This window comes from Scyliorhinus canicula, chromosome 3 (assembly GCF_902713615.1).
Source record: "Scyliorhinus canicula chromosome 3, sScyCan1.1, whole genome shotgun sequence".
NCBI lineage: Eukaryota > Metazoa > Chordata > Chondrichthyes > Carcharhiniformes > Scyliorhinidae > Scyliorhinus > Scyliorhinus canicula.
In genome coordinates this window covers 259753386-259780579 of record NC_052148.1, presented here as the reverse complement: position 1 = coordinate 259780579, position 27194 = coordinate 259753386, and the positions used below count along the sequence as shown (strand labels likewise).

The following is a 27194-nucleotide window of genomic DNA, read 5'->3' as shown; positions in this document are numbered from 1 at the left end:
ATCCAGGACAAAGCAGCCCACTTGATTGGTACCCAATCCACAAACGTTCACTATATCTACAACTGGTGCACAGTAGCAGCAGTATGTACCATCTACAAGAAGTACTGCAGGAACTCACCAAGGCTCCTTTGACAGCACCTTCCAGATCCACAAACTCTACCATCTAGAAGCACAAGGGCAGCCCTCAAAGACAACCGCCATGCTGGCTTTGAAATATATCGCCGTTCCTTCACTGTCAAAATCCTGGAACTCCCTAACAGCACTGTGGGTGTACCTATGCCACATGGACTGCAACGGTTCTAGAAGGCAGCTCGCCACCACATTCTCAAGGTCAATTAGGGATGTGCAGCAAAGGCTGACTGAGCCAGCGATGCCTACATCCCATAAATGAATAAAAAACAGAACAGGAGGGGGCAGAGCAGAACCAGTGGGGATCACGGGTGCCTTCCTCTTCTGAGCCTGGCATAGGCGATGGTTCTCTAGACCATGGGGCCGGCTGTCATGTAGCTTGTGGTACCTGGTATTGCTGAGAATATTGAGGATCACAGTAAGTTATTGCTTTATGATCTTTACCCCCTGCTCACCTTTGTCCAGCTACCTGGCACCATGTGCACGCTGCAGGTGGTGACATCATGAGGCTCTTGCTTCCCGCCCCACCCACTTCCCTGACATCAACCTTCCCCCTTCTGATTTCCAGTATGCCCAAGAGTTGCTGCCTGCCTAGTCACAGCAGCCCCAGCGGGAAGGAAGAGAGAGATATAGAGAGAGAGAGAGAGAGAGAGAGAGAGCCTTGGAACATCACTCGTGAGGAAGCCTCATAACAACCAGGCACTGCACAGTAATTAGAGTCTGGAATAGAGTTGGGGATAGCATTTGGAAAGTCACTGAGCACGACTGGGCTGTAGCCAGGCGTGTACAGGATCATGTATGTGCCAGCTCATCAGCAGGTGACATGTTCCACCACAGGGGCGGGGCCTCCGATGAGGACCTGAATGAGGGCGAGAGAGAGAGAATCATTTGTTCTTCTTTATTCTTTGATGGGATGTGGGTCTCACTGAGAAGGCCGGCATTTGTTCCCCATCCCTAATTGCCCCTGAACTGAATGGCTCGGCCAATTCAGAGGGCAGTCTTATTGTTGTGGGTCTGGAGTCACATGTAGGCCAGACTGGGTAAGGAGAAGCTCATTTACTGCCCGAAAAGACCTCAGCGAATCAGATGGGGTTTTTCCAATAATCGATAACGGTTACCATTACTGAGACTTTTGTTTCCAATTCCAGAATTTTAAATAATTGAATTTAAATTCCCCCAACCGCTGTGGTGGGATTTGAAACTTTGTCCCCAGGACGTCAGCCTGGGCCTCTGGGTGACTAGTCCAGTACAGAAGCACTCCACCACATACTGATGGAGCTTTACATTGCGATGCTGGGTGCACTGATGAGCCGAGCAGACCAGCCTCCTGCAACTGTCATGGAGCATGTACGAGTCTGGCTCCAAACTGGCAGAGGGCATCACGTCAAGCCAGCGCCGGCTCTAGGGTTGCTGGCGCCCCGGGCAAGCTGAACTTCGGCGCCCTTGGGGGGGGGGGGGGTGGCCGAGGGGGGGGGCGGGGCCGAGGGGGGGCGGGGCCGAGGGGGGGGCCGAGGGGGGGGGGCCGAGGGGGGGGGCGAGGGGGGGGCGGGGCCGAGTGGGGGGCTGAGGGGGGGGGGCCGAGGGGGGGGGCGGGGCCGAGGGGGGGGGCGGGGCCGAGGGGGAGGGGGGGGCCGAGGGGGGGGGCGCGAGGGGGGGGGGAGGGGGGGGGGGCGAGGGGGGGGGCAAGGGGGGGGGCGAGGGGGGGGGAGAGGGCGAGGGGGGGGGGGGCGAGGCTGAGGAGGGGCGGGGGGGGCGCGAGGCCGAGGGGGGGGGGGCGAGGCCGAGGAGGGGCGGGGGGGCGAGGCCGAGGAGGGGCGGGGGGGCGAGGCCGAGGAGGGGCGGGGGGGGGCGAGGCCGAGGAGGGGCGGGGGGGCGAGGGCGCGGGGGGCGGACCCCGAGGGGGGGGGCGGACGCGGGGGCGGACCCGAAGGGGGGCGGACCCGAGGGCGGGGCGGGGGGGCGGACCCGAGGGCGGGGCAGGGGGGCGGACCCGAGGGCGGGGCGGGGGGCGGACCCGAGAGGGGGGCGGACACGCGGGGGGGCGGACCCGAGGGCGGGGCGGGGGGGCGGACCCGAGGGCGGGGCGGGGGGGACTGAGCGGGGGGGGGGCGGACCGAGCCGGGGGGCCGCCCTGGGGGCGGGCGGCCACCGCGCATGCGCTGGTTGGCACCGGCCCAACTGCGCATGCGCGGGACCCGAGTCTCTGGCGCCCCCGAGCACATGGCGCCCCGGGCAGTCGCCCGAGTTGCCGGTGCCTTGAGCCGGCCCTGCGTCAAGCCTGCCCTCTCCTCGGCCACTCTTCCATCTCACTGCTGCGTCACAAATCCAGAAGCACTGGAGCTGCTGTCTTTACGTGGACAGGCCATCACATCCTCTGCCCTCTCTCCCCGAGGATGCACCAACACATTCCTGCCAAATCCAGGAACACAATCATCACAGCGCCTCCAGAAACAACCCCGCAGAACATCCAGAGAGTCCGTATCAGCGGAGGTTATTCCAAATAGTGTACCTGTAAGTTGGATGCCTGGCCCTATTTGCCTGTTGGCCCTTTTTTGTAGGTGAACGCATGGGTTGGGATTCGCTGGTCTCCGCCGCCGAAATTGCGTTCGGTGATCGGCTGGAGAATCCTCGTTTGCGCCGAAATCGGGGGGACGGCGCCGCATTTGCGATGCTCCACCCCCTAAAAAATGACGTAATCGCAGAGTACCCAGCACGCCGTCGGGATGGCCTTGCGACGTCACCAGAGGCCCTCCCCCGATGCTCCGTCCCTGATAGGCCGAGTTCCTGACGCAGTGGAACATTTATCCTTTTTTTTGTGTGAACCCGGCGTGGCGGTGGCGGCCTGAGTCCAGTGGCGCCACAGTTGGGCGGGGAGCCGTTCTGCGGGCAGGGGGGCTTTGGCAGGGGCTGAGTCTACTGGTGGGGGATGTTCCGGGGGTAGCGAGGCTGATTACAGGGGGGCAGTTTTTAGCCAGCTGGGCATGCGCGGGCACGGAACAGGCAATTCTCCGGCCGTATCCGCAAGCAAAGCCAGGGGCTTTATGCTGCGTGCCTCTAGCTCCCCCCAGATGGAGGATCGGTGCAGCCTTTGCGCCATTTTTTGGGGGCGTAAATCACCACTGTTCCAACACTTAGTCAGCGTTTAGTCTTCAAAGCGGAGAATCCAGCCCATGTTCTTAAATGTGTGACAAGCGGGTATATTGACTGGAGCTGCACCATTCAAGTCCACAAATAGAGCGTCAAATGAACAGGGAGGGCTCAGTGATGACATAGCCAACACCAGTTGGGAGGCTTCTGGAGCACCAGGCGACGCAGCCACAGAGTGTCCTTCTCACCATGAGGCACCATGTCGCCCATGCTGACTGAAGGTACAGTGCATCCACTTGGAGGACATCATGTATCCAATCTCTATGCCCACTGACCCTTGGTAACCTCTACAAGCGGCACTAATAAGGCACTTAGAGATGGGCGATAAATGCCTGCACCATCAGAATTATTTTTGAAAATTGACTATAATTAAAAGGCTGTAGATTCTCCAAATTATATCAGCATAGCTGCCTGTTGCAGGCGCAGACTGCAGCCGGACAGTGTGTTGATGCAGCGAAGTCAAACTATCTCAGTTTCCTATAACACATGGCCCATTGTGCAGAGCGTTCATTCCATTATTGGATGTGCTGGCCTCCTTCCATTCTCTGATGTTGCATTTAGGATCGTAATTTGGAAAAATGCACTTTTCCTTGAATAATGTGCAGCAAAAGGACACAATGACTGGAACACGACGGGCTGAATGGCCTCCTTGTGTGTTGTAACCATTCTATAAGTGACCACCTGGCTCTTGTGAATGCTGATTTGCTGCAGTCATTCAAGGGAGTGACGGTCCTATTTCTGACTCACCTTGTCTAATATGTCAGTAGTGTAATGTAACTCAGTGATCTCTTGGAGCTATTTGAAAATGAAATGAAATGAAAATCGCTTATTGTCACGAGTAGGCTTCAATGAAGTTACTGTGAAAAGCCCCTAGTCGCCACATTCCGGCGCCTGTCCGGGGAGGCTGGTACGGGAATCGAACCGTGCTGCTGGCCTGCTTGGCCTGCTTTAAAAGCCAGCGATTTAGCTGAGTGAGCTAAACCAGCCCCTATTTTGATTACCATACGTGCCTGGAGAGGAAGATCCCAGATTATTATTTTCTTCCATGTGTCCTTGAAGTTTTATTTGTCTTTTTGTCTTTCTTAAGGATTATATAGAATCATACTGCACAGAAGGAGGCTATTCAACCCATTGGGCCTGTGCTGGCACATTGGCAGACCTATCCAATTCAACCTATTTGCTCGTTTTCTCACCCCTAGCCTTGGCTGGCTCAGAGTGGGTGGAGAGTACTTAAGTTGTCATCCTTTTACAGGACATGCTGGACAGGCCAACTGGTCTTTTCCTGTGTGACGTTTCTGTAATGTGTGTGTGTGTTACTGTTCCCTCAGGGAGTTTGGGTTGCTGTGGCAACATACACTTTTTGTTTTACAATTCAAGATGGCGCCGGACCATGGCGACTCCCTGCGAGCTCTCTCCCCCAGACCCTTTTCTTTTATCTCTTATCACCGTTCTGACCGACTAAAACTTTTTTCCACTTCATATATAATTACACCCTATGCTGCTGTTGCTCATGTAGGATGTTGCCTGGAATGGAGAGTAGGTCTTACGAGGAAAGGTTGAGGGTGCTAGGCCTTTTCTCATTAGAACGGAGAAGGATGAGGGGCGACTTAATCGAGGTTTATAAGATGATCAGGGGAATAGATAGACAGTCAGAGACGTTTTCCCCGGGTGGAACAAACCATTACAAGGGGACATAAATTTAAGGTGAATGGTGGAAGATATGGGGGGATGTCAGAGGTAGGTTATTTACCCAGAGAGTAGTGGGGGTATGGAATGCACTGCCTGTGGGAGTAGTCATGTCGGAAACATTAGGGACCTTCAAGCGGCTATTGGATAGGTACATGGATTACGGTATAATGATGGGGTGTAGATTAATTTGTTCTTAATCTCGGACAAAAGTTCGGCACAACATTGTGGGCCGAAGGGCGTGTTCTGTGCTATATTTTTCTATGTTCTATGTATTTGCTTTGTTTGGCCCTTGTTCCGCGCTGTAATCAAACACTATTTGTCGATGTACTATTTGTCAACGTGTTCTGTTGATCATTCTTTTTTCTACTATGTACGTACTGTGTACATTCCCTTGGCCGCAGAAAAATACTTTTCACTGTACTTTAGTATATGTGACAATATATCAATCAATCAATTTTACATGCATGTTTTCTGGAGCTATGGATTATGATGGCAGAGGTTCCAGCATCCTTTCATGGCCACTCTTGCCGCCTTCCACTGATGTGTGTTGGAAGGATTTTTCAGATTGATACTCTGCCTGTTTGGTCATGTTATGAATGCACCTTCCTTGACCATCATGTCCGGGATGGGACTTGAACCCGGAGCTTCCGGCTCAGATGCCAGGATGCTACCCACTGAGTCACAAGATCTCCTCATCTTCATTGACTTACAACACGGATAATATTTTACTTTTTACCATTTTCAGACAGTTTCCTCGTGCCCCCTCGCACAACACCATTCAGTACCTGATGGTTAAATCTCTCGACAGTGAGAAAGCGACTTCGGAGAACATTCCCGTTTCTGTCAGGCTGCAGGAGGAGGAAGCGGCTCCAGCACCTCTGTACCTCTGGAATGGTCACTGTGAAAACAAGCAAGAGGCAATTAGGGGATGCTTTTGCTTTGTATTTTCTTTCACTGGTTATGACTCAGTAATTCCCACCTCGTACATTGTGCAAACGGCAGTCTCGGCTTTAATGACCCTTGTGTACCGTTACCACAAGAGTGTTTCCACTGCGTGTTTGCATTATTTTGTTCTGGGCCTGCCGGAAGGGCTCATGGGAAGTCTTTTCCTCTGGTGAAATCGTTCTGGACTCTCAACTGCATGATTCGAAACATAGTCCAGATAATTCTGGTCTGAATCTAGCGTCAGATAAGTGTGGGTTCCCGTGCCCCATCCTGTTATATGGGCTGCGGGGGCCATGAAACGCTACCAGTGGTATGGGACGAACCATCCCATGGGATATGATGATGTTTGCACACAGGCATGACAGAAAGCACACATTCTGCCTACCCTCCCCTGTTATATTTCTGAAATCACTGCAGCTTGTGAGACTACTGATCAGCTTGAATCGTTTCACTACTTTGCATTCCTCTCCAAGGGAACAGCGCAAAGATATGAAACAATAGCAAAGCAGGTGCCAGAGCACTTAGGCTTCCTTTTGACAGTCTGTTTGCCCCATTTAAAGTGAAAGAGGGAGAAACTGGGATGTGACGTTCAGATCTAACTGCTGATGAGACTAGCAGTAAGAAGCACAACCAGGGGGCGATTGTGCCCGGCGCACATCCCGCTATTCAAAGACAATAGCAGGAGAGCCCCTAAATGGGGTTGGTGCTGGAAGCCGTAAAGAGTGCAATGCTCCTGGCCCGCGGCACCAGATGTAGTCTGGTCCATGTCCTCACTGGACCCCTTAACCTAACCTGCACATTCTTGGAGACAAATGGGAAATTTATCATGACCAAGGGCGGCACGTGGCGTAGTGGTTAGCATTGCTGCCTCACGGCGCCGAGGACCCAGGTTTGAATCCCTGCCCTGGGTCACTGTCCGTGTGGAGTTTGCCCATTCGCCCCGTGTCTGCGTGGGTTTCACCCCCACAACCCAAAGATGTGCAGGTTAGGTGGACTGGCCACACTTAATTGCCCCTTAATACAAAAAAAAATAATTGGATATTCTAAATTTATTTAAAAAAAATTTAGCATGGCCAATCCACCTAGCCTGCACATCTCTGGACTGTGGAGGAAACCGGAGCACACGGAGGAAACTTAAGCAGACACGGGGAGAAAGTGCAAACTCCACACAGACAGTCACCCGAGGCTGGAATTGAACTGGGTCCCTGGCTCTGTCGGGAAGCAGTGCTAGCTACTGTGCCACCATGCCGCCCCAGGGTTGATTTTCCAATTTCCATTGCTCCACCATTGGTGGCTAAGGTTTTACTGGCTTAGCCACTAAACCTTGGAGTTCTCCCTAAACATGTATATTTTTTTAAGACGCTCCTTGAAACCTACCTCTTTGATCAAGCTTGTGATCACCTATCCAATTATCTCCTCGTGGTCCTCGATGTCAGATGTTGTTTGCTCCTGTGAAACTCTACATTAAAGGGTGTCATGAATCCCAGAGCTGAAGGGGTTGGATTATGAGGAGAGGTTGAGTAGACTGGGACTGTACTCGTTGGAATTTAGAAGGATGAGAGGGGATCTTATAGAAACATTTAAAATTATGAAGGGAATAGATAGGATAGATGCGGGCAGGTTGTTTCCACTGGCGGGTGACAGCAGAACTAGGGGACATAGCCTCAAAATAAGGGGAAGTAGATTTAGGACTGAGTTTAGGAGGAACTTCTTCTCCCAAAGGGTTGTGAATCTATGGAATTCCTTGCCCAGTGAAGCAGTTGAGGCTCCTTCATTACATGTTTTTAAGGTAAAGATAGATAGTTTTTTGAAGAATAAAGGGATTAAGGGTTATGGTGTTTGGGCCGGAAAGTGGAGCTGAGTCCACAAAAGATCAGCCATGATCTAATTGAATGGCGGAGCAGGCTCGAGGGGCCAGATGGCCTACTCCTGCTCCTAGTTCTTATGTTCTTATGTTCTTATGAATGAAAGTCGGTGCTGTAACTTATCGGAATCCGTGTTGTGGTGAGCATATCATTCCTGCAATGATTCTGGACAGCTCACACATCCATACAAATGTGCAAATATACAAGGAGCCTTCCAATCATCGCTGGACTGACCAATAGGAGAAGGAAGTGCATCTAACTTGGTTGCAAGTCTCCTTGTGGTGTGATGAGGTGGGAATTGTGCAAGTTCTCCATCATATGCGGTCAGTGGGAGGAGCGCTCTTTGCGTTCTGAAGTCTATAGAACACTACAATTGTGTCATTCCATTCTGTCTCACACAAGGCAACGAGGACAAACTTTACTTCACTGAAGTCTTTTTGGAATTTGTCCTCCAGCGTTTCTTCAAGTACTTCAGGAAAACCAGCTCAGCAGGAATGAAAACATTTCAGTCAAGCTGACCGAGCACTGGCTGACTGTTGCTTCGAGGTCAGTTATGTGGCAAGTCTTTCAGACAAGGCTGAGGCATTCTGGTAAAAGCTTTAATGAAGGTTTTAAACAACACAAAGGGAAAGTTCAATTGGTAAATTGAATAAAAGAAAAACTTGCATTTGTTTACCACAACCTCAGGGCGTCCTACAGTGCTCGACAACAATTTCTTTTAAAAAATTGTTTTTATTAAAGCTTTCTTCAACCAGAATTTTCACATAACCGAAAAATAAACGAAAAATATTTCACAAAACTAGGTGGCTGTTATTATTATACAAAACGCAAATATACATTAAATAGGCAATTCCCCCCACGTGAGCCCCCCTCCCCCCCAACACTCCCTACTGCTGCTGCTGACATTTTACCGCTCCCCTAGAAAGTCAAGGAAAGGTTGCCACGGACTGGAGAACCCCAGCAAGGACCCTCTCAAAGCAAATTTTATTTGCTCCAGGCTGAGGAACCCAGCCATATCACTAACCCAGGTCTCCACGCTCGGGGTTTCGAGTCCCTCCACATTGCTACCAGGGAGGCAAAGGCCAACACCTCGGCCTCTTTCACTTCCTGCACTCCCGGATCCTCCGACACTCCAAAGATCGCTATTGTTGGACTCGGCTTCATCCGCGTGTCCAAAATCCTGAACATAGCCCTAGCAAAGCCCTGCCAGAATTCTTTAAGCGCCAGGCATGCCCAAAACATATGGACATGGTCCGTCGGACTTCCGCTCGACACCAATTAAGTACTTTTGAAGTGTCGTCACTCAGAATTTAGGAAAAGTGGCAGCCAATTCGAGCACAGAAAGCTCCCACAAACAGAACTACATTAATGGCTAGATAACCCATTTTAGTGATGTTGGTTCGGGGATAATTATCAGCCAGAATTCCAGGGGGAACTGCCCTGTTCTTTCACAAAATAGCACTCGATCAGGTGTACAGGGCCTTTGTTTAACCTTTCATCTGAAAGACTTGCTAACCTCTGACAGGGCAGGGCTCCCTCAGCACTGCACTGCATTGTCAACCGCGATTCTTGTGCTCAAATTTTTGGATTGGGACTTGAACCCATACTCTCCAGAATTAGAGGCAAGCATGTTATCTGTAGTATTAGGATGTTCCGGAAGGGTAAATGTGGTACTAGGGAAACAATATCACCCACATGATGATCTAGAGAATTACATGGGAGCAGTAGAGCGTAGTAGTAAGCCTGGTAGAAGTCAGCATGAAGATAGAAATGGAGGTCGAGAGAAAGCAGGGAATTATGGATTAATAAACCTGACGTCAGTAGTGGGGAATATTCTAGAACCCATTATCAAAGATTTTATAGCAGGGCACTTAGAAAACAGTGGCAGGATCGGACAGAGCCAGCATGGATTTCTGAACTTTGGAGGGAGTGCAGCAAAAATTTACAAGGCTGATTCCTGGGATGGCAGAACTGACGTATGAGAAGAAATTGAATCGATTAGGATTGTATTCACTGGAGTTCAGAAGAATGAAGGGGGGGAATCTCATAGAAAATTCGAACAGGACTGGACAGGGTTGATGCAGGAAGGATGTTCCCGATGGTGGGGGTGTCCAGAACCAGGGGATACAGTCTGAGGATATGGGGTAGACCATTTAGGACAGAGGTAAGGAGGAATTTCTTCACCCAGAGAGTGGTGAGCCTAAGGAATTCGTTACCACAGGAAGCATTTGAGGCCAAAACATTGTATGGTTTCAAGAAGCAGTTTGATACAGCACTTAGGGCGAAGGGGATCAAAGGATGTGGGGGAAAGCAAGATTAGGCTATTGAGTTGTTTGATCAGCCATGAAGGGCCGAATGGCCTCCTTCTGCTCCTATCTTATCTATGTTTCTGTACCACATGGTCAGGATTGTACTTTGTACATATTCTCCGGCCTCCCAGACGCAATTGTCTTGGTGGCTATTGGTTGCACCAGTCACCGGAGGCAGGATTCTCTGCTTCCGTCGCTGACAATGGAATTTCCCATAAAGCCACCGTGCCCCCCCCCCCCCCCCCCCCCCCCCAAAAGGCGGGAGTCCATCGTCTGCAGATCCAGAGAATCCTGCCGCCAGCGAATAGCCGGAGAATTCACCACAAACACAATCGTTTATGAGGTGCTCGTAGCTAAGATTTTCCTCGCACATCACTCCATTCTTTGAAAAACATCCACCTTTATTTCCTCAGGGAATGAAATTTCTAATGTACATAACATGGGTTTCAACAAAACTTTCATATTCATTTTTCACCATATTATTATTACATTTTACGACAGCCTTAACTCAATTGATAGTGTTGTACAGTTGTATGCTGTCCCATGAAGAGGTCTGTATCATTGAACAATAACTGTTTATTAATAAGGCATAAGTATATGCATAGTTTGTTGCGACAGCAAGGTCTGACATTTATAGCACCGAAACCCTTCTCAGTGCCAGTTGTGGTTGGGTTGGTAGCACTCTTGCCTCTGAGGGTTAAGGTTGCAGTTTAAGTCCCACTCCAAGGCCTGAGCACAAACATCTATGTCGACACTTGAGTGCGGTGCTGAGGGAATGCTGTAATGTTGGAGGTTGCTGCCTTTCAGATGTCAAATGCAGGCCCTGTTTTCCCACTCAGGTGGATGTATAAGATCCATTTTGAAGAAAGGCAGGTGAGTTATCCCTGGTCTCCTGGATAATGATTATCCTTCAAACAACATCTCCAAAACAGATTACCGGTCATTATTACATTGTTGTTTGTGGGATTGCGCTATGTGAAATTTAGCTGCCTTATTTCCTACATCACAACATTGACTAAACTTCAAAAAGTACTTTGTTGACTATACAGCACTTTTGAATGGTCTGAGGCCAGGAGGGCTACAATATTAGCGCTAGTCTTCCTTTCTGTAGCGAATGGAATCACAACTAAGGGTGACCGAAATAGGGGCATTTTCATAGCAGGATTTCGCCAAAGTCCTCAAATTGCATTTATATAGCACCTTTAATGCGGTAAATTATCCCAAGGCACTGATTTTCAACGGATTCTTTCCATACGAAAGTGTTGCTGTAGGCTGTCGGCCAATTGAAGAGACTCCTTGAGCAACACAGATGCCTATAAAATCAGGGTGAACATTATCGGCAAGCTCGCTAAATGTTTCCTCAAATATTAAGTTAATTTCTCTTTTCCTTTGAGGCTGCTTCTGTCATGGTGCCTTAATAGACAAATGCGTAAATCTAAACCTAATTGTTATCCAACAGCTCCTGTTTGTTGGCGTCAACTAAGGACAGGACTGGGCTCAGCCGTGATTCTTTGAAACTGACTTGCCAAGATCTTGTCAAGGCTCATGTCCAAATGTTGAAGCAAAAGTGCGTTTAATGTCTGTCTCCTTCCCGGACTGTCATTGTTTTGAGCACCAGGATTGTGGATGTACAACCATTTTAAAGTTCATCCCTTTAACTGCCTACATTTTGACACATGGTGCTCTGATTTTTGCCTTCTTGATTGAATCCTGTCTGAAAATGCTAACTTTATCAGGATTTGAATCCTCAACAGTATGTGCACCAGAATTGTCTTTTGTGTTATTGAGTGGTACTGGCTTGATGTGTTTTGTGCTCTTCAAAGTTAGGCTAATTTGGAAATTTATCAAGTCCGTGAACTGCATGCATGAACTGAAACCCCTTGATAGCTTTACCCTATGTTTTGTGTTTAAATTCATATATACATGGTAGCACAGTGGGTAGCACTGTTGCTACACAGCCCCAGGTTCAATTCCCGGCTTGGGACACTGTCTGTGTGGAGTCTGCACTTTCTCCCTGTATCTGCGTGGGTTACCTCCGCGTGCTCCGGTTTCCTCCCAAGTGAATTGGACATTTTGAATTCTCCCTTTGTGTATCTGAAGGTGGTGATGAGGGGCTTTTCACAGTAACTTCATTACATGTTAATGTAAGCCTACTTGTGATACTAAAGATTATTATTATTACATTTGATGTGGGCACAATAAAACTGCTTTGGTAATGAAGTTTTGCAATGAAATGAAAATGGCTTATTGTCACGAGTAGGCTTCAATGAAGTTACTGTGAAAAGCCCCTCATCGCCACATTCCGTCGCCTGTTCGGGGAGGCTGGTACGGGAATTGAACCGCGCTGCTGGCCTGCCTTGGTCTGCTTTAAAAGCCAGTGATTTAGCCCAGTGTCCTAAACCAGCCCCTGGTTTACAATGTGAGTGATGCACATAAAATGTCACAAGATTTCAGATTCCAAAGATGGGAGACAACCCTCTTGGAATTGAACACGACCTGTTTTACAGTACAGGAATATCTCCAGTACGAGGATTCAAGAAACTGCCTTAAAAATCAAGGTGTCAAAACGCAGGAGGAGATGCCGAATGGATTCAATAGAGTGACACTAGGGACAAGGCACTTCGGTTATGTTGAGCCACTAGAGAAGCTGGGGATGTTATCCTTGGAGCAGACCAAGTAAGACAAATTTAATAATAATAATAATCTTTACTAGTGTCACAAATAGGCTTACATTAACACTGCAATGGGGTTACTGTGAAAATCCCCAACGTCATCACCTGTTCAGGTACACTGAGGGAGAGTTCAGAATGTCCAAATCACCTACCAAGTACATCTTTCGGGACATCTGGGAGAAAACCGGAGCACCCGGAGGAAACCCACACAGACATGGGGAGAACGTGCAGACTCCGCACAGACAGTGACACAAGCCGGGAATCAAACCTGGGTCCCTGGCGCTGCGAAGCAACAGTGCTAGCCACTGTGCTACCGTGCTGCCCAAATAGCAGTGTTCAAAATTGTCCTGATAGGGTAAGTAAGGAGAATTTTTTTTATATTGGTTGGCGAAGAGAGGGCACTGGTTGAACTGAAGAGAAGATGAGCATTTTTTATCAATAGTAATTTTTTTCCAATAGTAATTTTAAAAAGGAATTGGATATACACGTGAAAGAAATTGTAATGGGAAATGAGCAGGGTGAGTTTGCTAATTGGATAGCCCTTTCAGAGAGCTGGCATGGGGGGGTTGGGCAAATGGCCTGTTCTGTAAGCTGCTTTGATTCTGTGATCAACCTGCATCAAAAGCCACTTGTCCATAATGACCATCTATTGGTAGTTCAAATGGTATATTATTGAACGACACACATGCAGCAAATAACTGCCTAGTTCAGCACGCACGTTTAATCGAGCACTATGAGGAAAGGTTCCTATTCTGGATTCTGCCCTTGCATTGCTAATACTCTCTCCAGGACAGCTGTCAGAACAGTTCCCAGGACAAACTGATTCTTTATTCAGTGCCTTTTGTTCGCCGATATTCTCAGTGTTCCTGCCTGCTCCCGAAAGTCGTTCCAAGTCAAACGACATTGCTGGCAGCTCATTAAATTTCTTATTCGGACATCTTGATCCTAGGTGAGGCACTGCTTCTGGCAGGAAATATTGCAGTATCTGCCAATTTTGTCGGTCAAAATGCATTATTATTGTCTACAAATTATCTCTTATCTTGAATAACTTTAATGCAGAAATATCCTTTCTAACTCATACATATGGGATTTATTTGGATTTTAAAAAGGTAATAAGAAGAAGGAAGACGCATTTGTACAATGTCCTTCATGACCGCAGGATGTTACAAAGCACTTTACTGTCAGTGTAAGCTGCACTTTTGAAGTGTAGTCACTGTTGTAATGTAGGAAACACAGCAGCCAATTTGTGCAAAGCAAGATTCCACAATCTGAATTGAGATAATGACCAGATAATCTGTTTGAGTGTTGTTGGTTGAGGGGTAAATATTGGCCAGGACCCGGTGAACTCCATTGCCCTTCAACACAGTGCCATGGGATCTTTTACAATCACTTGAGAGAGACCAGTCGGAGCCTCGGTTTGAAGTCTTGACCAAAGGACAGCGAGCGGATTTCAACCCAAATATTTCTTAGGGCGCGATTCTCCGGAAAGATTTCGAGGTGTTGTAGCGAGCAGGGATTGCCATGAGCTTCCCGGTGCCCAGCCCAGCGAGGCCGGCAACGCTATTCAACGTTGATTGGTGAATGAGGCCTCACGAGCTTCTCGGCATAAATAACGGCTCGCCAGCTGAATCACTGGCACCACGCGCGCCAGCTGCCCATGTTGCTCATTCTGAGTGAGTGTGCTTAACACTCAATTTGGCTCTGTTTCGTTACTTAGCTCTGGAGTCGCCAGGTATCGTTAAGATACCGCCACAAGTTTCAAGGTCAAGTTCAAAGCAATAAAACCATACACCAATTAGTAAGTTCAAACAAATGAGTTTATTATAATACAATTATAATCTACTCATGCACATGCTAAGATGACTAAACTGTTCCTACCGCTGTATAAACCAATACTTATCTTAAAGGAACTGCCGGTTCAGGGGACATGCCTCTTGCTCTGCACTGGTCCGCAGACTTCAGGTTGGTACGGGTTAAAAAGGGGTCAGGAGTATATCTCTGGTAGCGATCATTATGAGACACTTACTTGCTGGCGGCTGCTGTCCCAAACCTCTCCTCTCTCTCGGACAAGGTCTTCTTCGGTAAAAGGCTGGTCGAGAGGCTGGTCAAGAGAGGAGGGCTGGTCAAGAAGAACGAACTAAGTTTGGGACCTGTCTTTTATAGGTCCTAGGGCTTCGCGCCCCTTTGGGCGGACCCTTTACCTGCTGGGAATCGATTGGGTCTCTTCCCAATCGATTTGTTTGAATCCCCCCAATACTGAGGCTGTCTCTCGGCTACTGGGCGGGCCTTCAGATGCTTTGTTTTCGAACCCCGCTGGTGCCGGGGTGTCTGGTTTCCCATACACTGTTGCAATCACTTCTCTATTTGTGTCCATTGTCCCTGGGATCGTTCCATTGCTATGTTAACTATCCCGGAGATTGCCTCATTAGTATGCGGAATGTTCGTTTTGGTCCTTTCTGCTCTCTTAGCAGACAGAATACACATTGGCTCGGTGCAGCCTGCTTGTGCTGCAAACATTGTCCATTTTAACCTGCAAGCTTTGCGTTCCTCCATTTCGTATTGAGGGAATGGCCAACTTCGGTGGCTACACCCGCTAACAAGGTCGAGCAGGACTTAAGCTGCACTTGCTTGGCCAACCCCAGCCAGCTCACAACAATGGCGCCGAGGAGACCAGCCTCAAGTTTCGGGGAAGCAGACCTGGGGAGGCTGCTAAACGCAGTGAAGGCCAGGAGGGATATCCTGTTCCCCCGAGGGAGGGTCAGCCATAGGGAAGCCAGTGCTGCCTGAGACAGGGTGGTGGCGGCTGTGAGCGTTGGAAGTGTGACCAGGAGGAATTGCCTCCAGTGCAGGAAGAAAGTCAATGACCTAAACCGAGCAGCATTAGTGAGCCCTTACCCACGAGACCTTTCTGCCTCCACGGGAGTGTGTACCCCCTCCCCTTTCAACTTCCCAACCCTTCCTCCATCCCCTCCCCCTTCAACCCATCCAAACCCTTCTTCACACACTCCCGACCACCACTGTGAACCACCTGTGTGACGAATGATGCCCTCTCTATGTCTCCTCAGGAAAAGCCCTTCCACAATCGCTGGGAGAAGGCCCAAACTGGCAGAGGTGTGCCAGACATCAGGATCCTCACCACCTTCGAGGAGCTTGCCTTGGAGGTGACTGGGGTGGCCGAGGACAGAGTGGTCACCAACGCGGAGGCTGGCGGTACCCTCTCCTGACTCCGAGGAGAACACTTCGGAGGAGAGTTCTGAGAATGCCACCATGATTGTCACAGCAGTCATTCCCCCCCCCCCCCTCCACCAGCACTTCAAGGATCACTGAGGGCACCAGGGAGGGGGGAGGAGGTTGGGGGTGGGGGGGTAGATAGGGAGAGAAGGGGCTGGGTGTGGGGGAAGGGAACAGAACCATCGGGAGATTGGGGAATTGTCAAACACAACAAACATCTCATCAGTGCCAGCGTGACCACTTGCTGGGGAGGCCGCTGAATGAGGTTTGGTTGAATCTTGTGAGACGTTTTGAGCATTGCAAATCTTGCAAGAGGCCTCTCGCGAGATTCAGTGGCCTCATCCTGACACCAAGTCAGGCAGCATGGGGCAGCATGGTAGCACAGTGGTTAGCACTGTTGCTTCACAGCGCCAGGGTCTTGGGTTCGATTCCCGCTTGGGCCACTGTTTGCGTGGAGTCTGCACATTCTCCCCGTGTCTGCGCGGGTTTCCACTGGGTGCTTCGCTTTCCTCCCACAGGTCCCAAAAGACCTGCTTGTTAAGTGAATTGGACATTCTGAATTCAACCTCCGTGTACCCGAACAGGCGCCGGAGTGTGGAGACTGGGGGCTTTTCACAGTAACTCCATTGCAGTGATAATGTCAGCCCACGTGTGACAATAATAAAGATGATTATTATTGTCCTGATGGATTGTGGGATCAAGTGGGGCTTGAACCCACAGCTTTTTAGCTCAGAGAGAAAAATTTTATCATTGAACCATGGGTGGTCTCAAACTTCTATGTTCTGTTGATTTGACCTTGATTTAATCCAGCCAGAACAAATGGCTGCCATAGGCCTGACAAGGATAAAAACTAAATTCTCCCAAGTTTTCTGATCTCTATCATTCCACTGCTCTCTAAATCAGGTCACAAAGACAAGCATTTGTTCCACTGAGCTATTGGGGTAGCGAGCACAAATGACCTAAATCCCATTTTCTTTTCTACACAGTTGAAAAATTTCATTTAAAAAAAAGTGGCACTAGATAAATCAATCTCTAGATGCACAAATCAATTGAATTCAGATTGAGAGGGCACAAGAACAGATGGCAGAATATTCCAGAATGTCAGGAAGTGCTAAACACTTGAAGGGATTATCCCATGGGAGCATTTAGCATCATTTATTGTTTGAAATATTAAATAGCTGATTGCCTTCATTAAGGAAAATGAGCTCGAGGACAGAAGTTGTGAGTAATAACATTTACTCAACAAATCCAGGATAAAAAAATAAGTAAGCAACCAACATGTGTTCACATTTCCAGCAAACGAAATGGCTTATTTCCATATTGAATCTGTCATGTTTGTAATGAACACTGTTATCTAATTTAATGACACCCAGTTACAAGATAATCCGGTATGTACCAACAAATTTCTGCAGTTAAGCTTGTTGAAGAAAGTTAGTCGCCAATCTTAGTCACTTGATCGCTTGATCTTAGTTGCTAGTACTTAACTGAGCTGATTTTACAACCGTATCCTATATGGCACCTATGGGTCACATTGCAGCTCCCAGGAATCTCTAAATCCACTTACGTTGACATGCTTCTGCGTGCGCAGTGATCCAGCTTGCCTGCGATGGGTCAGTGGACTCCAGGAGTAACTGTCCTCCACTCCTGTGGAAATTACTTGAATAGATGCCCATGGTCAGAGAAAGGGATTCAGTTATGAAAGACGATATGGGACTTAAGCGTTCTGCACACTAAAATAGAAGTAAAGAAAAGAACTAACGTTATTATACAGTTATTGTCCGTGCGTTCAACACCCCCCCCCCCCCCCACCCCCGTCACAATACAACAATTTGGTCAGACTCCTATTCATTGACGATAACTCCGCCTTCAACACCATAAACCCAGCCAAGCTCATATCAAAACTCCAAAACCTCAGATTTGGCTCCTCCCTCTGCAACTGGCTCCTTGACTTTGTGAGCCATGGACCACAATCAGTCAGAATGAACAACAACACCTCCTCCACGATAGTCCTCAATACCGGGGCCCCGCAAGGCTGCGCACTTAGCCCCCTACTACACTCCCTATACACACACGACTCTGCGGCAAAATCTTTAATATATATTTCCTTTCTTACTTTTGCTCTCCAAACATCTTTATAAAACTCCAATTCCTGCCAATGTCTTTTATGGCGCCACTTACCTGCACACGTACTCTCAGGAAATCCACTACGACCAGCATGTCATATCGGACATTAAAACCTTTTACCATGACGACAGCTGGCATTGCTATTTGTGATTGGTCAATGCAAAGTGCCACGGGTGACAGTCAAGTAATTTAATCACTTCCAGAAAATGCCAACAGCTTGAAGCAGCTGAATGCCTGAGGAAGGGAAATGGGACTCTTGATGGAAGAAATACTATCAAACAGACAGGTGAGCTAACAGCTCAATTAACGAACCGCATCCGGAGCTTGCAATCTGTGTTACAGCCACGGTATTGAACAAGTGAGGCAGGAGCAGTGCTCCGAAAGCTGGTGATTTGAAACAAGCCTGTTGGATTTTAACGTGGTGTTGTAAGACTTCTTACTGTGCTCACCCCAGTCCAACGCCGGCATCTCCACATCATGGTTTCCATTGAGTGTGTAGGCAAGAAGAGGCCAAGGTGATTTTCAATGCTGCCCGATAATTGCGCCAGCATTGGGCCAGGAATGCAGTCACAGGCTCCTAAAGGATTAATGTCTTTTTGGGTCCCAACTTCCCCCTGATCTTGAGGGTTTCTACAACTTCTACCCAACTGCGCAAAGCAAGGGCAACCCCCCCCCACCCCGGTCACCGATTGCCCTTAACCCTTCCTCCCACTAACTGCCGGGGACTGTTACAGTGGGTCCTGGCACAACCTCCTGCAGTCAATGCTCTGTTGCCAGACTACATTATGAAATCAGCACTTTTAGATTGAAAACCATATGAGTGGAAGCCGATCCAATATTGCCCAAAGACAACCCCCAGGCATGCTAAAACATTCTGCTTATTACAACTGGCCTTTTCAACACAGTCCCTCCATTTTCTGTCCCTTTGTCACTCACAAGGCTGACGTTCATGGTTGAGATAGCGTCCATCCTTTACTGGCTCTCTATTTTGCTCACTCTCTGACCTACCTCTTTGTTATTCGGTCAGACTCCCTGCTTCTCTGAATATTTTTCTATCTCCCAGTCAATTTCTCAATCTGTTTCTCTCTAACTATTTAAAAATATAATACCTTGGATGTGGTTCAATGTGAGTATTTACCAAAATAAATCATGCTTTACCTTGTTTTGAAGTGTATAGATAAAAAACAAAGTTCATAATTACTGTTGCAGCAGGTGCTATACTTGCGATTGTTGCAAGGAGTCACACTCATCACAGACTGGGATGTCGCTCAATAGGTTGTTATTGCAGATTTAGACTTTGTCCTGTCACAAGGAGGACAAACACCGACTAGCTGGGCCGAATGGCCTGTTGTAACTTTACATTTGCTCAATAGGTTGTTATTGCAGATTTAGACTTTGTCCTGTCACAAGGAGGACAAACACCGACTAGTTGGGCCGAATGGCCTGTTGTAAATAGAATTAACTGCACAGAAACAGGCCACTTGGCCCAACCAGTCTATGTTAGTGTTTGTGCTCCACAATAGCCTCCTCCCAACCCGTACCTCATCACACCCAATTGGCATATCCTTCTCTTCCTTTCTCCCTCATGGATCTATCCAGCTTCCCCTCAAAGGCAATTTGCCTCAACAGCTCCACGTGGTAATGAGTTCGACATTCAGAAGCACACAGGATTTAGGAGCAGGAGGAGGCCATCTGGTTCCTCCAACCTGCTATGCCATTCAATAAGAACATGCCTGACCTGGTGTGGCTCGAACGCCACTTTCCTGCCTGTCCCCCATAACCCTCAAACTCCCTTGTTGGTCAAAACTCTGTTGAATGCAGCCTGCAATAAATTCAATGACGCGGCCTCCACTGCTCTCTGGGGATGAGAATTCGACAGACTAACCAACCTCTGAGAGATGAAAATTCTCATCAGTCTTAAAATGGGAGACACATAATTTTTGAACTGGGCCCCCTAATTATAGACTCCCCCACAAGGTGAAACTTTCTCCCAGAATTCGCCCTGTCATGTCTGCTCAGGACCTTATATGTTTCAATAAGATCACCTCTTATTCTTCTGAACCCCAAGAGACATAGGTGCAACCTGTCTAATCTTTCCTCACAAGGGAGCCCCTTTACCCCAAGAATCAATCGAGTGAATCTTCCCTGAACTGCTTTGAATGCAATCTTAAGTAAGGAGACTAAAACTATACAGTCTCACTCAGGCCCCCTACAGCTGTAGCAACACTTCCCTACTTTAATAGTCCATTCCCCTTGCAACAAAGACCAATGTTCCATTTGCCTTTCCAATCACTTGCTGTGCCCGTATCCCAACTATTCCCTGGGTAAAGAAGTTTCTCCCAAATTCCTGAATTAACTTATGAGTGACTACCTGATATTTTTTGACCTCTGGTTTTGGACTCACCCACAGGCAGAGACATCTTCTTCACTGTTACGATCTGAGTTAATGTCACTACCGGACTGACAGATTCAATAGTGGATACCTGGCTCGATAGCTCGTAATTTTTATTTTTTGATTGGAAACACGGATCAACAGAGTCACAGGGCTACCAATGAACTTTTCACAAAAGAATAAAACGTTTATTAAACATAAAATATTGATTCTAATACACTGCTCCATCACCCCAGATATATTGTTACTGGTATTCACTGATTTATAAATAAAATTTATAAGGATTTATAATTGAAACACAGGTTTATATTTGGATATTCTCATGAAGTTCCTAGTCCATGAAAACAAAGAGGCCGCCTGTGGTCAGACACCACACTCTGAAACCAAGTGACAGATGCTAGATGCTACCCAATACAACTTCAGAGGATTTCTCATCAAATCCTCCCAGATGCTCATCACACTGTTTGACAACTGGTCTCACTGGAACTCTGACTTCCACGTGAGTTCTTCCAAACTCCTGTTCTTGAAAAAACACATCTTAAAACCTTCTCACAACCAGCGTTTTCTCTTGGATCTTTCATCAAGGATCCATGTCCAGGATTTCAGCCTCTCCCTTCAGTATTCCTCTGCCTTGGATTGCCACCTGCATCCAAGCTGCCACACAATCTCTCAGGCCCCCAGCCACACCAACAGGACACTACTGCTTCATAGGCTGTGTGAGGATGTCACCAAATTGTTGATTTATCTCGGCTGACTTTCAATTTGGTTCATGAAGCTGTCTCTTTAACTCATAATGTGGAGATGCTGGCGTTGGACTGGGGTGAGTACAGTAAGAAGTCTTACAACACCAGGTTAAATTCCAACAGGTTTGTTTCAAACACTAGCTTTCGGAGCACTGCTCCTGAAGAAGCAGTGCTCCGAAAGCTAGTGTTTGAAACAAACCTATTGGACTTTACCCTGGTGTTGTAAGACTTCTTACTGTCTTTAACTCATAGCATTTTCTCTGATTTTTACTTGAATTCCCCTGAACAGGACCCAGTTCAACTTCCTGTTCTTTGTCCCTTTAACTGAGCTGTTGTCCTGCAACATACTTTAATTCCAACTCCCTGGATTCTGGACTTTTAGTTGCTCTTTTGGGGTTTACTTTCTGCAATTCTCATGAACTGTCCAGCTTCCCCTGGGTCCAGCTTAAAACTAACTCTAAAATTCTTTCTGCCCTAATGTGGCCTCTGATTGCGAAGCAATTACCTAGTTGTCCTTTACGTCTTGTTTGCTTCCATATTGTAAACCTCCATTACCATACAGGCACCTGAATCAAACTGAAGTAATTAACCCTTTCAAATACAGAAAGACAAAACTTACTCAAAGCTATAACCTATGTTAATAATGGATAGGGACGGGTCAGGCTCACGGGGCAAGGCCCGGTGGTATGATGGTGGTGGATAAGTAGGGTGGGGGGGGGGGGGGGGGGGGGGTGTGAGAGACCCCCAGTTAGGATAGTCACGTGGAACGTGAGGGGATTAGGAGGTCCGGTCAAGACGTCAAGGGTGCTTGCACATCTTAAAAGCTTGAAAGCCGATGTGGCAATGCTGCAGGAGACTCACTTGAGGGTGAAGGACCAGGTGAGACTTAAAAAGGGCTGGGTTAGTCAGGTGTTTCACTCTGGATTTGATGGAAGGGCTCGAAGGTAGTGGTAATGGTCAGCAAAAGAGTACATTTCCAGATGGAGAATGTGGTGGCAGATCAGGGGGGTAGACATATGATTGTGACATGGGCGCTGTAGGGGAGGTTAGTGGTGCTGTTATGTATATGCGGTCCCAATTGAGATGATGTGGGATTAGCAAAGAAGGTGTTTGGGGCCATCCCCAACTTGGGCACACACAAACTGATAGTGTGGAGGGACTGGAACTTGGTGTAGGAGCCAAGGTTGGACAGGTCACGGCCATGCTCGCTGTTCTCATCGGGGGGGGGGGGGGGGGGGGGCGAAGGCGTTGGCTGGGCTAATGGTGGAAATGGGTGGAGTGGATCCTTGGAGGTTTCTGCACCCGAGGGAACGGGAGTACTCGTTTTTCTCAGCAGTCCATAAGGTATACTCGTGGATCGACTTTTTTGTGGTGGGGAAGGCTTTGCTGGCTGGGGTTAAGGGGTCGGAATACTCGGCAATTGCAATGTCAGATCATGCTCCGCATTGGGTGGATATGGTACTGGAGAAGGGGGTAGCGCAGAGGCCGGGGTGGAAATTAGATGTGGGACTTTTGGGGGACCAAGTGTTCTGTGACAAAATTGAAAAGGTAATTGAGGAATATGTAGGTTTCAACTGTACGGGTGAGGTGTCGAAGGCAGTTGTCTGGGAGGCTCTAAAGACGGTGGTGAGGGGTGAGGTGATCTCGTTTGAGGCCAGGATGGTCAAAGAGGAGAGGTTGGAGTGGCAGAGGGTAATAGATGAGATGTTGGCAGTAAATAGGAGTTATGCAGAAGATGGGGACCCAGCGAAGTTGGAAAAGTGGAAGGAACTACAGGCGAGCTTTGACCGACTATCTACCAGGAAGGCGGTGCGCCAACTGAGGCGAGCAAGGGGTGCAGTTTGCAAGTATGGAGATAAGTATGTTAGCAGGTCAGCTCCGGAGGGAGGCAATGGAAAGGGAAATTGTTCGGGTGAGGGATAGGGCAGGGAAGTTGGTAGTGGTTCCGGATCTGATTAACAAGGCCTTTGAGGAATTTTATGAGAGGTTGTACAGGTCAGAGCCGCCTTGGGGGGGGGGGGGGGGGGTAAAAGATGCAATTGGGAGGATGCAGTCGGGGAAGGTGGCAGGGCCGGATGGGTTTCCGATGGAATATTTTTTAAAAATTCAAGGATAAGTTGGCACCCCTGATGGTGGGGACGTTTGAAGAGGCGACAGGGAAGGGGGTGTTGGGGCAGGCATCGATTTCCCTATTGCTAAAAAAAGATAAGGACCCGACAGGGCAAAAAAAGATAAGGGGCAGCACGGTAGCATGATGGTTAGCATAAATGTTTCACAGCTCCAGGGTCCCAGGTTCGATTCCCGGCTGGGTCACTGTCTGTGCGGAGTCTGCACGTCCTCCCTGTGTGTGCGTGGGTTTCCTCCGGGTGCTCCGGTTTCCTCCCACAGTCCAAAGATGTGCGGGTTAGGTGGATTGGCCATGCTAAATTGCCCGTAGTGTCCTAAAGAAGTAAGGTTAAGGGGGGGCGTTATTGGGTTACGGGTACAGGGTGGATACGTGGGTTTGAGTGGGGTGACCATTGCTCGGCACAACATCGAGGGCCGAAGGGCCTGTTCTGTGCTGTACTGTTCTATGTTCTATGTTCTAGAGTGTGGGTCATATAGGCCCATATCACTTTTGAATGTAGACACAAAAGTATTGGCGAAGGTACTGGCGGGTAGGTTGGAGGAGTGTTTCCCGAAGGTGATGGGTGAAGATCAGATGGGGTTTGTGAGAGGGAGGCACCTCTTTTCAAACGTTAGAAGAGTGTTGAACATGGTTATAGCACTGGCGGAGGGGAAGGAAAGAGAGGTGGTTGTGGTATTGGATGTTGTGAAGGCGTTTGACTGGGTAGAATGGGGGTACTTGATGGCAGTTCTGGAGCGGTTTGGGATTGGACCAAGATTTTTGAATTGGCTAAAGCTACTACATAAGGAGCCGAGGGCGAGTGTCTGCACAAACAACATCAGCTTGAGATACTTTTCTCTCCACCGTGGGACTAGGCAGGGATGTCCTATGTCCCCCCTGCTGTTTGCACTTGCGATTGAGTCGTTGGCCATCACATCGGGGTTATGAAAAGGAATAGTGCGGGGGGGGGGGGGGATAGAGCATGGGGTGTCCTTATATGCCGATGACTTGCTGTTACACGTGTCAGAACCGAGTGTGTCAATAGGGGGAATATTGAAACTGCATCGGGTGTTTGGGTCCTTCTCGGGGTACAAACTAAATCTAGACAAGAGTGAGTAATTTGTGGTGTCTTGGCCAGGGGTGGGGGGGGGGGGGGGGGGGGGCTGCCATTCCGTAGGGCAGGGGCTCACTTTAGGTATCTGGTGGTGCAGGTTGCCCGGGAGTGGGGAGGACTCCGTAGGTACAACATTTCTAGTTTGGTGAGGAGAGTGAAAGCCGACCTGGCAAGGTGGGATGGTCTCCCTCTGTCACTGGCGGGTCAGGTACAGGCAGTTAAAATGAACGTGTTGCCGCGATTTCAGTTTATTTTCCAATGCCTGCCGATTTTCCTGCCAAAGGCTTTTTTCAGAGAGATTGAGGGAAGGATTACTTCGTTCATCTGGGGAGGGAAGGTGGCCAGAGTTAGAAAGGTGCTGCTACAGAGGGGAAGGCAGGCAGGGGGTTTGGCTCATCCGAACCTGATGTATTACTACTGGACAGCGAATGTGGAGAAGTTGCGGAGCTGGGTCAGAGAGGTTGATTCCCAATGGGTCAGAATGGAGGAGAGTTTGTGCAGGGAGTCGGGATTAAAAGCACTAGCAACAGCGCCACTCCCGATGGCCCCAGGGAAATACTCAGGGAGACCGGTAATAATAGCTTCATTGAGAATTTGGAGGCAGTTTCGCCAACAGTTCGGGTTGGGGGCAGGGTCAAGGGAAATGCTGATTCGGGGGAACCACAGATTTGAGCCAGGGAAGTGGGATGGAAATTTTCAGAAATGGGAGAAGGGGATTAAGACACTAAAGAATTTATTTCTTAGGGGTCGATTTGCAGGATTGAAGGAGCTGGAAGCAAAATATGGGCTGGAGCAGGGGGAAATGTTTAGATATATGCAGGTTCGAGATTTTGCCAGAAAGGAGATACAGAGCTTCCCATGGAGCCGGCCTCCACATTCCTGGAGGAGGTGCTGATGACAGGGGACTGGAGAAGGGGGTAGTGTCTCCAGTGGAGAAGGTACCATTGAAAGGATCAAACGAAGTGGGAGGAAGAGTTGGGAGAGGATATGGAGGATGGGTTCTGGTGTGAGGTGCTCCGGAGAGTGAACGCCTCCACCCCGTGTGCGAGGTTGGGGCTGATACAGCTGAAGGTGGTACACAGAGCACACCTCACAAGGGTGAGGATGAGCCAATTCTTTGAAGGAGTAGAAGATGTGTGTAAACGTTGCGGGGGTGGGGGGGGGGGGGGGGGTGGGGGGGGGCGGGGTGGGGTGGGGGGGGCGGCGTGGGGGGGGGGGGCTGATGCTAATCATGTTCATATGTTTTGGTCCTGTCCAAAGCTGGAGGATTACTGGAAGGCGGTTTTTAGGGTAATTTCTAAAGTGGTGCATGGGGGCCATATTCAGGTGTCAGACCAGCCAGGGTTGGAATCGGGTGCAGAAGCAGATATTGTAGCCTTCGCCTCATTGATCGCCCGAAGACAGATCCTGATTGGTTGGAGAGCAGCCTTTCCACCCTGTGCCCTGGCGTGGCGAGGGGATCTGTTGGAATTCTTGACTCTTGAGAAGGTTAAGTTTGAACTGAGGGGAAGGATGGAGGAGTTCTACAATTCATGGGCATTATTCATTATGCACTTTGAAGAACTGGATATCATCGAACATTAGTTAGGGGGGATGGGTGGGAGGGGTTGGGCGGAGGGGGGCTGTGTGTGTTAATAGTGACTATGGGTGATTCCTGATTCCTTTTTGTCATTTGTTTATGTGAACATGTGGGCTAATGTTTGGGGTTTGATGGGAGGATGGGATCGTTGTTATTGATATGGGGATTGACATATTTGTTACTGCTGATTATTGTTTATCGTGGGTGTAAATTTGGGAGAAAATGAGAAAAAGGAGAATAAAAATATTTTTAAAAAAAGTCTACAACCTATTTCTAATACCCGCAAATACATACATGGTTTACTTAAAACTGCCTCTGTTTCTTGACATCACATCTATCTTATCAAAACCCTTTATCAGTCACTGGAGCCCTCTATTTTCTTAATAGGGACCTCAGCCTAATCCGTCTTTCCTGACACTTGTAACCTGCCAGTTCTGGTATCAGCCTCGCAAAGTTTTATTTTGCAGGTTCTCCAGTGCCTCTGAGATTCCATTTGGAGACCAGAGTTGTGTTTGTTGCATTTCAAATCCACGAGTTAGTAATTCGGCAATGGCAAATTCCACAGTGTCTCCAACCATTGTCCAACACCAAAAATCAAATAACAGGGCTTCATCAAAGCCAGAAGGAAGTACAATGCAAAGAGAGAAGCGTTGTACTACCTCACAGCAGGTAAACTGATCAAGGGGAATACTTTAATAAAGGCGGGGAGGATGCTCCGGGAAAGAGGCTGTCAGTAGTCAGATGGACCAAGCAAGCCCAGTAATAAAGGGAAACTCCCTCACAATGGCCCTCATCTCGGGACTCCGAACCCAAATGCTAAAGAAGCGCACAGTGCAATCCACTTACCAGCTCTTCCGCAAGCCGCCTGTAGGAACGACGCTGTGTTTGGCGGCGTCACTATAGATACGGCCAAGGTAACCTGCTGCAGATTCCAAAGCAAATGTGCTGAAGGCCGCCCCGTGTTTGCACTCATTATACAGAAGCACAGCTTGCCTGAAGGCAGTGCCTTCATCATCTTGATCCTGCTGATCAAATAGCCCCCTTACAAGCTGCAGGCCTCCAGTCTCCACATTGTAGAGTGCCACCGCCCCAGGGAGTCAGTCACACACACACACTATTTGTCCAGCCAAGGTCCACTCACTCCCCCA

General features: G+C 48.6%; 1 long non-coding RNA gene across 1 annotated transcript; it reads right to left on the bottom strand.

Moving 5' to 3' along the window:
• Window positions 1-5776: 5776 nt before the first annotated feature.
• Window positions 5777-26980, bottom strand: LOC119963771. Its single transcript, XR_005460166.1, has 3 exons — window positions 26893-26980; window positions 17552-17717; window positions 5777-5863 (listed from the first exon to the last, which is right to left on the bottom strand). It is a non-coding gene; the product is annotated as an uncharacterized LOC119963771 (long non-coding RNA).
• Between the last annotated feature and the right edge of the window lie 214 nt (window positions 26981-27194).